Source organism: Mauremys reevesii, linkage group 7 (assembly GCF_016161935.1).
Source record: "Mauremys reevesii isolate NIE-2019 linkage group 7, ASM1616193v1, whole genome shotgun sequence".
NCBI classification, from domain to species: Eukaryota; Metazoa; Chordata; order Testudines; family Geoemydidae; genus Mauremys; species Mauremys reevesii.
In genome coordinates this window covers 111440600-111453149 of record NC_052629.1, presented here as the reverse complement: position 1 = coordinate 111453149, position 12550 = coordinate 111440600, and the positions used below count along the sequence as shown (strand labels likewise).

At 43.1% G+C, this 12550-nt stretch overlaps 1 long non-coding RNA gene across 1 annotated transcript in view; it reads right to left on the bottom strand.

The window, feature by feature from the left end:
* LOC120368636 overlaps positions 1 to 11441 on the bottom strand; it is a 52380-nt gene extending 40939 nt beyond the window's left edge. The window contains exon 1 of the long non-coding RNA XR_005582701.1: positions 11233 to 11441. This is a non-coding gene — a long non-coding RNA (uncharacterized LOC120368636). The remainder of the gene's footprint in view (positions 1 to 11232) is intronic.
* Between the last annotated feature and the right edge of the window lie 1109 nt (positions 11442 to 12550).

The window sequence follows — 12550 nt, the reverse complement described above, 5'->3', positions numbered from 1 at the left end:
TGTAGACCCCAGGGCCTTTTAGGGTAAGTCCAGGGTTAATAGAACTCGTTACCACTGGGTTTAAGCTAGGGCTTGAGCATTTACACATTTGTAGCCCAAGGTTAGGAATTGCTGAACCCTGGCTCCCAATCTGGACTCTAGGGATATGTCTACACTGTGATTAGACATCCACATCTGGCCTGTGCCAGCAGACTTGAGCTTATGGGTCTCGGGCTGCAGGACTCTAATTGCAGTGTAGACTTCCAGGCTTGGGCTGCAGTCCACTCTCTGGGACCCTCCCACCTCCAAACCCTGGGTTAGTGCTATTTGTGTGTAGACGGAAGGGGGGTTAGTCTTGACCCAGAGTTTGAACTCTGGGCTTACACTGCAATGTAGACATACCCTTACTTCCTATCAGAGTAACGTCCTTCTTTAACTTGATTTTGTGGATCAAATTCCCCCCATTCACCATCAGTGCTTCCATTAAATCAGTGACAACACAACTCCCTATAATGGAAGCAGAATCGGACCCAGGTATTAATTCTGCCATATGCTTTGCAAGGTAGCTACATGTTCCCCTCCCCACTCCATTTCGCAGTAAGAGAATCTGAGGAACAGCAAGATTAAGAGACTGTCCAAGGTCACAGAGCAAGTCAAACTCCAAGGCCCAGATCTGTGCTCTAACCATAGATAACACTATTCATGCTGACATTTGAAGTATTATTGCTAATATCAGGAACATAGTCACTGTTTTTTAAAATCACCCTAAATGTTTTGTGGTAATTAACAAGTGGTTGTTTCATGAGTATTTGCACACTCAAAAGAGAGCATCTCCACATAGATCCAAAAGCCTGGAAAATTGAGGTCTATATATGGTTATGTTAATACGATGCAAAGGACTGTGTATATAATGGTGTCTGAATTCCTTCTAGAAGACTGTTTGTTTGTTTTTCAGGACCCTGGAAGTCACATAGAACTCTGCAACCAAAGTTAATTTGTGATCACTGTAATAATCAAAGTTAGTTTGTCAGTACCACAGGCCAAAAGACCTTTGGGGATTTTAACAAATCTATTCAAAGCTATTCAAATAAGATTGGAGGCCCTAATAAGTGACTAGAACAGGGCACAAAAACACACCCTAAACTGCCACACTGTTCATAACCAAGGGATCCCAGACGCCACCAGTGCGGGGCCTCCATTTCTCTGTTTTCCCCCAATACATCCAGAATACTAGAGTGTTGTAATATTTTCAGCTGGGCAGGCAGACCTGATGAATTTTCACCCTAACACCCCCAGGGCGGAGGTATCGCAGCCCAGTGATGGTTCTGGATAAGCAATGGTTTATTCTGTATTTAAATCTGAATGCAGGCGGGCCATTTTAATGCAAGTTTCTACATGACAAGGCAATACACAAACAGGGCCGCCGGGGAGGGGGGAGGGGAAGTGGGGTAATTTGCCCCGGGCCCCACAAGCCCTCACCCGGCGACGGTCTGGGTCTTCGGCAGCATTTCGGCAGCTGGGGGCCCTTCAGTCACTCCGGGTCTTCGGCGGCATTTCAACGGCGGGGGGCCCTTCAGTGCTGCTGAAGACACGGAGCGACTGAAGGGTCCCCGCCACCAAAATGCCGCCAAAGACCCAGACCGCCGCCGGATGAGTACAAGCACCGCAGCTCCCCAGCTTTGCCCCAGGCCCCCTGAATCCTCTGGGCAGCCCTGTGCACAATGGCCTGGACCAGCTTTCAGGCAGAAAGAGACTCACTGAAGAACTGCATCTCAATCACTTCCAAGAAGTGAGAGGAAGAATTAGGTTAACGTTTGATTTAAAGCATTTCTATGATGCTCATCACTGTAGAATAAGTTTCCCCAAATAGAGGGCCTGATCTAAAGTCCATTTGAGTCAATGGAAAGGTCCTCATTCACTTCAGAGGTCTTTGGATCAGATCCAGAGGAAACAACCTCATATTCACACCTAACATGGCAACTTTAAAGCACAAATACAAGGTAAACCATGTCAGTAGACAGGCCTCCTTTCTCTAGTGAGGTAAACTGGACTATAACTCAGACCTGGGTTCTATTCCTAGCTCTCACTGGCCCACTGAGTGACTTTAGCAAGTTACTCTCTTCTCTGTGTCTCAGTTTTCATTATAAAATGAAGATAATGATACTGTAAAAGCAGCTGCTTTTACAGATCCAGACTAACATGGCTACCCCTCTGATAATGATACTAATCTGTTTTGTAAAGCCCTTTGAGATCCATTGATGAAGTAGCCTTGATGTTCTGCATTTGCAAAAACTGCATGGGTTTTGGAATAGGTTATGGTGCTAGTTCCCCCTGGAATTTGTTTAGCTCCTGTTCCTCAATTGTTTATCCTGTTGATCGAGCACATTGTCTTTTGGCCTAGGTGTCAACCATCTGTATTGTAACTGGAACTGGGACACAGCCCCACTGAGATGATGATTACAATCACAGCTTCATAGCAGTAGTAGTGCCAAGGTCAGCACCATGAAGGACAGCGTCGTTCTGGTCAGTCTTTAAAGTTATTTTTTAAACTATTGTTCACCCTTTGCAAGATTACTTGTTTTTTTGTTTCCATCAAAGGAAAAAAAAAAAAAAAGATACATGCCCTTGTCCGATACAGTACTTTAACTGTTTCAGATTTTTTTCAGATGAAATGCAAAATGTCTACATATGTATAGAACCTATTAAAGATAACAGATATTCATTCGGTATAAACCCTATATGCACTGAAAGGTACAAATTACAGAAGCTATGAAATTGGAAGAAGAATATAAAATATTGAGTATAGTAATAGGGGACATTACCTAGGAGTAACGGATTGTATTAAGAAAGTGAAAATTTAAGCTGAATATCAGGAAATTGTCCTGACAGAAAGATCTACTAGTCTGAGGAATAATATTCCAAGTGAAATGGAGGAAGCCCTATCACTTGGCACAGTTAAAATTATTTTGGACTGAACAAAAAGTGTATAATAGGACAAGGCAAATATCTCACACTGCCAGGGAAATTGAGTAGAATCTAACAGAGGCAAGTCTTTTCCATCTATAGAATACTACACAGTCAATATTGCCAAGTGTTCAAAAATCATGAGGCCGGGCCTAAGAAATCATGATGACATTTGCGTTAAAATCATGAAGTTAAAAAAAAAAAAAAAAAACCACTGTTGGAGTTCTTTTCATTTACTCTCTATTTTATGAACCTTTAAAAGTACACTTGAATCATGTCTTTAAGTTTTTCTGTATAACCACAAGGGCTTACAATTTTTAATTTATTTATTTTAAGTAAAAGATCAGATTCTCCAATGACTCCAGAAGCTGGGGCTTTAAGAAAAACATCAAATATTCTGAGCCTCACAATAAAGTCTCAAAATTTTGCAACACTGGGACTAGTCTCTGAAGTCCAAGAAGAGGACAATGCATTATAAATCACTGGCACAATGGGACAGAGTTGGGTCCAAGCTCTGACCCACAGGGGCTATATCATGAGTCCCGCTTCACAGGCCACTGCAGAAGAGAGAAATGTATCTATTAAGTTTTATTATAACTAACTTCTAGCCCACAGCACAGTAACCATAGCTTTCGGATTATTTGTGTGGAACAGGCAGGGAAAGATTATTTCCTGAGAGAGATTTTCTTGTGTGGGATCCAGCTACCGTTTTTGGATCATAGAATCATAGACTATTAGGATTGGAAGGGACCTCAGGAGATCATCTAGTCCAACCCCCTGCTCAAAGCAGGACCAATCCCCAAATGGCCCCCTCAAGGATTGAACTCACAACCCTGCGTTTAGCAGGCCAATGCTCAAACCACTGAGTTGTGAAGATGCACCTGTTCCTACCCCAGTGTAAGTTACAGCAGCCCCTAAACTGCTCTTACACCAGCTGTATATTGGCCTAAGCAACTGTAGGTTAGCTGACAGCAGAGAGGAGCTGTGCTTCACCCCACACCTTACTGCCCTCTCCCTCCTCATGTCTTCTGTGCCTAGGTGGGAGCTGAAGTGGTTCGTGCAAGGACCAGCTCTGCTGGCTGAAACCTCTCCTGGCTGGACAATTCTCCTCTGGCCAGTTACAGCCAGATTCCAACTCCTTTGCTGAGCTACTCGGGTAGAACAAAGGGGCTGGATCGCAGGAGGAATCTGCTGCACAGTGTTTTGTGAGGGTTTTCTTTTTGCTCTTGTGCTCCCTCTGTTGGCTCAGCCTGGAGCACAAATAAGAGACTAAAAAACCCCTCAGTGCTGCCGCTCCACTAAGTAAGAGAAGAGGCTCTGGACCGAGTTTGTGGCCAGCCTATGCACAAGGAGTTTTCCCAACACTTTCACTCCTCATGCAGACCCATCACAAGTGCTAGCCATAGCAGACCTCGCGGGAGGAGTGCAAAGGGCTACTAGCCTAACCAAATAGGCAGGAGAGACGGGGCCTGGCCCTACCCTGGCTGTCTGCACAGGGAAGTCATCAGCCCTCTGTCCTCCTCAGGAGTGATGCAGCCGACATGGTTCCCCAGGAGACATCATGGCTCTGATGAGCTCTTCTTGCCACAGGGTGGTGAGGCTCTGTGCCACCCCATGCTCAGGGCAGTGTCCTAAAAGGTACAGCCTGGTCTGCGGGGTTTGCCAACTGGAGAGGGAGTAAGAGCACGCGAGAAACACTTTGGGAGAGCACCATGCCCTTTAACAAATAGATAAGCTAAAAGACAGCACTGCCTGTTTAAAATGTTCATCATTATTGTTACTACACTATGTTTCCTCCGAGATCCCCAGATCCCAGAGCACATTTTTACGGGGACACAGGGAACACAGTGCAAGGGTAATGGTTAATTCATGGTCTCACAGAGGTCACCGCAAAAGTGAATTTCATAGAAGTAATCTCAGATTTTCAACAATAAACCATTTGGGGACCTTTTTACAGAGATTTGTTTTAAAGGGGCACTGTCAAGAGATGACCTTTTTTGGCTTGAAGCCTTTCCCCTGGAAGCAAATGCAGCAAGATTGTTCTAGTACAGAAAAGCCAAGTAATAACATGGGGGAGCCTAATTTTATTATCTGAATGCAGTGAAATGCATAAAATAAACAGTGTTAAAGAATTTTAATTCTGCATTCTGATGCCACCGTGAGGAACACAGAGAGGTCAAGATAGGATCACGGTATTTAATCAGATAGAACTAACACTAAGTGCTCACCACTCCTTTGGGTTTTTAACTCCTATACTGCAACTCCCGGTATCAACATACAAAAATCAAAAGACTGCACCGAACTAACATTACCACCTTTATTGGCATGACAAGCTATACAAGGGATGTCAAGCTATAAGAAAGACATATCCCTCAGGTGTCTGTCAGAGACTGACAAGACCCACCCAGAACAGAGTTACACACTGTTTGGGATACTAAGTTCTGTGTCCATTTGTTAGACCTGATAATCATTACATTTTCTTGTTAGCCCTATGATCCTTCATCCCACCTGTTGTGACAAATGCCTGGTGAGGGAGGAGAGAGAGACGGTGGGCTTTGCAGCATTAACAGTTGTGAGTTCCGGTGGACCAAGAATAATTGACTATATATTACTGGTTACTGAAGTCTGAGTCGTTTTTTAAATAACCATGTATCCCTGGCTACATTAAACACTGATTTCCACCATCTGAGTGTTGCACAATTAAAGTCAATGGACTGCCATGAGATGAAGATCTGGATGATGTTTTATTACCTTAACAACATTTCTTTCAGGTTTTTCTTCATTAACCAAAAAAAAAAAAAAAGTGAGAATGAATGAAGCAGGAAAAAAAAATACACTAGAAAGCAACTTTGTATGCCAGGTGGAAGTTATTAATGGAGGTCTAACATTAGTATGTGAATAAAAAGTGTTACAGAACAGACATCATCTGAATTATTTTAATTTCTGCATCATTTCTTGACCTGCAGCATATAGGAAGCAGATTCCTAAACACCCCAGTCTGCCCTAGGAACAGTTTCCAAGCAGCATTCTCAAGGAAGAAGGTTACTGGATTGTCATGGCAATCAGATTTTCCTTCCTAGAACCAGCATCTAGTGAACTGAACAGTATTTCACTGCCATCTCTTGGCAGATGTTCATATAACGCTTCAGCTCATTACAGAGTTAAGAATATTTCAGCACCAAAAGTCTTTCTTTAGAGAAAATTACATTTTTATGGGTCTCTTGCTAGACAACTGGAAATATATAAATTAAAGATGGGTCTAAATTTAGTCTGAATCCAAGCTTCCCTGAAGGGGATTTGGCCTGAAGTTCCAAGGGATTCAGATTGGATGGTGTGGATCAGACCCACATCTAATATAAATCATTTAAATAAATTTATAAAAAAAATTTAGACATCTATTAAATGCCAGAGCCTCAACATTTCTCATCTAGTATTGCTTCTTTCTCTTATTTGTATCGCAGTAACACGTAGAACTCCCCATCAGGGAATCACATCCCCAGTACGCTAGACTTCAACTCCTGTTCAAGACTGAACTCAGCATTGTGCAAAAAAAATTAGGCTCCTCTGTGGCCACAGATAGAGAAACCACAATAGAATAGGGATGAAGAGGCAAAATTGGGCTGAATAGAGCCTTGACTTATGCTGTGGTGGAAACAGCCCCCAGGGAGAGTAAAAAATAAAATTATTAACCTGATATTTGGCCAATAGCATGGGCAGAAGTCTGAAAAAAAAATCTTGAGTAGAGAATGATAAAACTGAGCAAAAGTTACTTTAAATGTGGTCAGCATTGCTTGGGATATTTTCCCCAAGTTTTTGATCATGAGCTGAACTTACACAAGTTGCCACCCTCTGCCTGGGATAAATTTAATTGTACTCGCTTACTTTAGATCTGAGTTTGGTCCAATTTCTCACATTGTGTTAGCATTGATCATTCACACTGAAGTTACAATAATATTTGAGAGAGTGATCTTTTGACTCCCTTCTCCAGATGCAAAGATGTTTTGTTATCGGTCCTTTCTCCTCATATATTTACCACATCGTAGCATCAAAATGTCAGAAGGTCTTTGGCCTCAAGAGCCGTAAAATGACTGCAATACAAGCTGCATATCAGATCCCTACAAAGCTAGGAGCATGGCATAGTGCCATCTTGTGGACACTACATATATCACAGCGGTTCTCAAACTGGGTCGCAATCCTGTTTTAATGGGGTCACCAGGGCTGGTGTTAGACTTGTAGGGGCCCAGGGCTGAAGCCCAATTCCCCCCTCCCCCAACCTGGAGACAAAGCCCTGGGTGGCAGGGCTGAGGTTACAGGCCCCCTGCTTGGGGCGGAGGGGCTTGGCCTTTAGCTTTGCCCCCCACCCCTCCCACCCCGTCCGCACTCGGGGCACCGGGAGATTGGCTCAGGCTTTGGTCCCTCCTCCTGGGGTCAGGTAGTAAATTTGCATTGTCAGAAGGGGGTTGTGGTGCAATGCAGTCTGAGAACTCCCATCTATCAGGAAGTACAGAGGCAAAAAGAAGTAGGCTAGATAAAGACTTGAAGTCATAGAGTTTAGGAATTCTCTGAATAAGACGACACTGAATCCAGTTTCATTCAGTATGTTACTGATGTAATGGTTAAGCTCAAAGCAGTCCACTGAAACCTGAGACTCCCTGCTTCCATGAAAAATACAACAAGAAGCTAGCCCTCTGCACCGTCACACAGAGACAACAGTCTCTTGCTCCTTGTATGCTTGGCCAAGGTACCAAGAGCAATTATTAGGGCCCTACCAAATTCAGAGCAGTGAAAAACATGTCACAGACCATGAAATCTGGTCTTCTGTGTGCTTTCACTCTATACTATACAGATTTCACGGGGGGAGACCAATCTTTCTCAAATTTGGGGTCCTGACCTAAAAGGGAGTTGCAGGGGGGTCGCAAGGTTATTTTAGGGGGGGTCACAGTATTGCCACCCTTACTTCCATGCTGCGTTCAGAGCTAGGTGGCTGGAGAGTGGCAGCTGTTGTCTGGTGCCCAGGTCTGATGACAGCGCCCCGCCAGAAGCAGCGCAGTCATAAGGGTGGCAAAACCATTCCATGCCACCCTTATTTCTGCGCTGCTTCTTTCAGAGCTGGGTGGCCAGAGAGTGGTGGCTGCTGACTAAGGGCCCAGCCAGCAGCAGCGCAGAAGTAAAAGGTAGCAATGCCATACCATGCCATCCTTACTTCTGAGCTGCCGCTGGCAATGGCTCTGCCTTCAGAGCTGGGCTCCCGGCCAGAAGCTGCTGCTCTCCAGCTGCTCAGCTCTGAAGGCAGCACCGCTACCAGCAGCTGAGCAGAAGGAAGGGTAGCAGTACCGCAACCCCACCTTCCCCCCTACAATAACCTCACCACAACTCCTTTTGGGGTCAGGACGCCTACAATTACAACACCGTGAAATTTCAGATTTAAAAAGCTGAAATCATGACATTTACAATTTTAAAAATCCTATGACCATAAAATTGACCAAAATGGACCGTGAGTTTGGTAGGGCCCTAACAATGATATAGACACCACACAGTGGGTGAAGAAGGGGGTTGTGCTGGGCAGTTTGCATGGAAGGGAAGTGGAGGAAGCATACACATTTCCTCTTGCAAGGATGTAGCAGATGCTGCAATGGTGCACACTCTTCTCAACAGCTTTGTACCAAATTCAAGAGGGATATAAATATCAGCACACCTTATTTGTTAGGGAATACAGGAGTGTGTGAGTGCATGCAAGAGTAACTCCCAGTCAGTGGGCATTACAGGTGCCCTTCTCTGCCACAGCAGGGACTGCAACCCTGGGGGAGTGCCTGGACCTAGAACTGCCCAGGAGAGACTACCAAGCTCTACTCTAGAGGTAATAGGACCCTGATGGTGTCTCCCCCATCAATGAGATCTTGAAGGGAAACTGCTGAGAGGAGCCTGCCAGACACACCAACTGTAGAAGCAGCCAAAGCAGGGATGTAGTTTTGACTGGACTTTCTCTGGCATTGGCTGTTTGCTCCAACCGTCCCCTTCCTGAATCTCTTCACTTCAGCTTTGCTACTCACCTGCGCACGTGCGCGCGCACACACACACATAACATTTTCAAGAGTGCCTATATAACTGCAAACCTAAGTCACAATGAAAGTCAGTGGAACTTAGGTATGGTTGAAATTTTTACCTGCTGTTATCTGGGCTCTGTCCCCAGGGTGCTGCCCTGTACAACAGTCAATGATTTAAAGTGACAATGTAACCCTCATTTAAACAGAATCTAGCAGTAAAACAAAAGGCATTGGCAGGTTCTCCAGCCATCATTCCCTAAGATCAAGTAATGAGGGCAGCTCCTTCCTTCAACTCTGAATACAGGGCCAGATCCTCCACTAGCACATTTTGTCATCGTCCTATTGAAGTGAAAGGAGCTATGCCACTCTACACCAGCTGGGAAGCTGGCCCCTAACTGTTAAAGATTCCAAAGATTAATTCTGAGAAAGATTTTTTTAAATAAAAGAATTCTGAAGTATCAAATATTAAGATAAGCAAGGACATTTGTCTCAGTGCATATGCCCCAGTTATTACAAACTTGACTATTTTTATAATAAATAGCAAATTTCAGTGAAAACAACCTTTCAGATGTAATGATACGGTGGGAAAGAGAGATCCCTCACTTCTTTTATATTAAGAAAATCCTGTGTCACAAGTTAAAGGTCATCAAACAGTCCTTTGAAAATGGGATTGCTTTTAATTTATTTTTCCACATTTCGTACATGTCATTCATGGGTGATCTCTCCAAAATATGCTGTACCACACAGCTGCCTTGCCATGTAAAAACTACATCAGTCAGGCCCCTCTCTTCAGCAAGAAGTTTAATTAGACCCCATTGTGCTAGGTGCTGTACAGACAGCCTCTCTCCCAAAGAGCTTCCATCTTGTCTCAACTTAGACTGTAATGTGAAGAGACAGAAGGGAAGACAAGAGTTAAAAAAATAAACACATCACACAGTTACATAGAGAGGAGTCTTCAAATTGTGCAATAGCCAAGGGCTCCAAGTGAAGGGGTTTTTTTCCCCTTCATTTGTATAATTTAAGCCTGCATAAAACTTAGATACATTGCCTCCTATACAAAACTTTTTCCATGAGCCACCTTCTCCCTAATAATAAACATAACAGCTACTGGCCAACGCAACACATCAAATAAGACCATATTCCAAAATCCATTCGTGGGTATGGGATTTAGTCCTTTTAGGTTTACAAAAAATACTTCCTTCTTGCTCATATTTACGTTATACGTGAAGTTTTTAAAGTTGTCTCATTTATCAGAGCAGAAGCCAACTTTTAATTTTTCTAAAGGAAGCTCCCCAAATTTTCCCACTTAATACTCACTATTTCTACAAGGGCCAATCCTACATCTCTTGCTCAGAAAATCTCCCATAGCTACAAACAAATATCCAGCTACTCTCCATCCCACCAAAGAAAAAACAAACATTTAGAATGTCACTTCCCACCACTCACGGCAGTGCTGCTTGCAGAAGTGCCCGTTAAGCACGGCAGAGCAGCACCAGCAATTAAAAATAAAGTACTGAAAAATCTATGGGTTTGATTGACACTAGTGTAAATGAGGAATAAGTTCAGTGAACACAACACAGGTATAAAACAGACTGTCCCCACCATCCCACATCTTGTGAAGCTATTTACACCAGTGCAAAGTGAGTGTAGAATGCTACCAAATTACACTGAGGGCATTTTACACCAGTGCAAAGTGAGTGTGAGTGAGAATCAGGCTCTGTGCAGATAGAGTTCCTTCTGCATTTGCCAGCTCAAAGTCAACATATAATCCTTTCTGATATATTCAGTTCGAGGTTAAAAAAACAAAACAATACCCAGTACACAAACAAAACTGTAACAACCACATTCTCTTTAGCAACAAGGTCCTTCTCAAAGCAGAACAATGCCACACAGAGGGAAACAGAATTCATAGACAGTCATCCAGTTTCTTTACTATTCCCTTAATAGCCTTTAACCCCAAGTTTCTCACTTTTTGTGTAATCATCTGAGCACTATATGAATCAACTCTATGGTCTCATCTACCATACATAGTGATACTGAAACCCCTTGTCATGTAACTGCAATATAAAATATTCTTTATATAAATTCTATAGTAAATGTGTCATTATTTGGCAGTACTTCAAGCTAGGAATTGGAAGAAGGGATAGAACATATTGATTCTTAACAGGGTTTGAGTGTATGTGGGGAGAAACAGCAAAATAGGGAACAAAACACTTTCACTCTTACTCTTCTTACTCTTACTGACCTGTAGGAAGTTTCCAACAAAGAAAAGAATTAAATCCCTTATTGAAATTAAGCTGTAAAAACTCTTAACTGCTAAACTACAGCTAGGCTGATGAGTTCCCTAAATAACAGCAATGTTGTCGCCACTTTTTACTGGGCTTGATAAGCTAATTAGTGGGAAGGCTCCACCTGTGTTCCCCCAGAAGCCTGCCTCTGAGAGAGTTAAGGTTATAAAAGGGGCATTAGTAGTCTGGGGGTGAAGAAGCAAATGTATATCGGTTCTGTAGGAACAGAAAGATGTCAGCTTGGCTGACTTCAAAGAAAACATTCTATAAATTGACCTGCTTGTTGTTTATCATTCCTGCACTTTTGTGTATTTTCACTAATAATCCATTTTTCACCTAATCAGTGTGTCTGCTGTAGATATATGTTTGTAGAAGATTATAATTTAGAGATGTTCCCTCAAACAGACAGTATTATGAACATAGGAACTTAGAGATGTGCCCTAAAGGCAGAGGTTGGGAACACCTTATGGCTGTAGGCAACACTTCAGAGATCCTCTGCAGTTTGTTTTATTAAAGTTTTATTCCTTTCTTATTCACTGGTTTGCTCCACAGGTGACCCCAGCAGTTACAGGCTGGTAAGCCTGACTTCAGTTGGCTTGAAACTGGTTGAAACTATAGTAAAGAACAAAATTGTCAGACCCATAGATGAACATAACTTTTAGCTGCTGTGAAAGAGCAAGAAGCATGCCACTGAGCAGAAGAGAGGGCCTGCTTGGTAATTACGTTTGAAGACTGATTGGTACTATACTGATTTCAATCCTCCTTCTCAGGGGAATACCCAGTTGTTTAGTCTTATATTCCCCAAAGCACCTCCCATAAAGAAGAACACTGTTGTTTCCCCATAAATTAACTCCATCTTCATCTAGTCTGTAAATTACATCTATAAGGGCCAGGGAAAGGAGGAGAAATTTCATTGTTATTATTTTGATTCTGTTCCTTATTTATACAGGCATTTGCTTGCCATACTACAGCCCAAGTCATGTAAGAGGCGCACAATACTGGGGTTTTAGTGACGAAGAGGGAAAAGTGCTCCAAACATTAATTTTTTCTTCCTCCTTTGAATGCCAGACAAATAAGGAAGCTTTATTAGCTCAAGTATAATTTGGTCCCAACCCTGATTTTTTTTTTATTTATTATGTGTATTATATTAGCTCCTGGAGACCCCAGCTGAAATCATGACCCCCTGGTACAGAGAGACAGCCCTGACCCTGGAGAGCTGACAATCCGGCCAGAACAGACAGTGTGTGGAAGGGGAGAACGGGGGGCAGAGTGAGG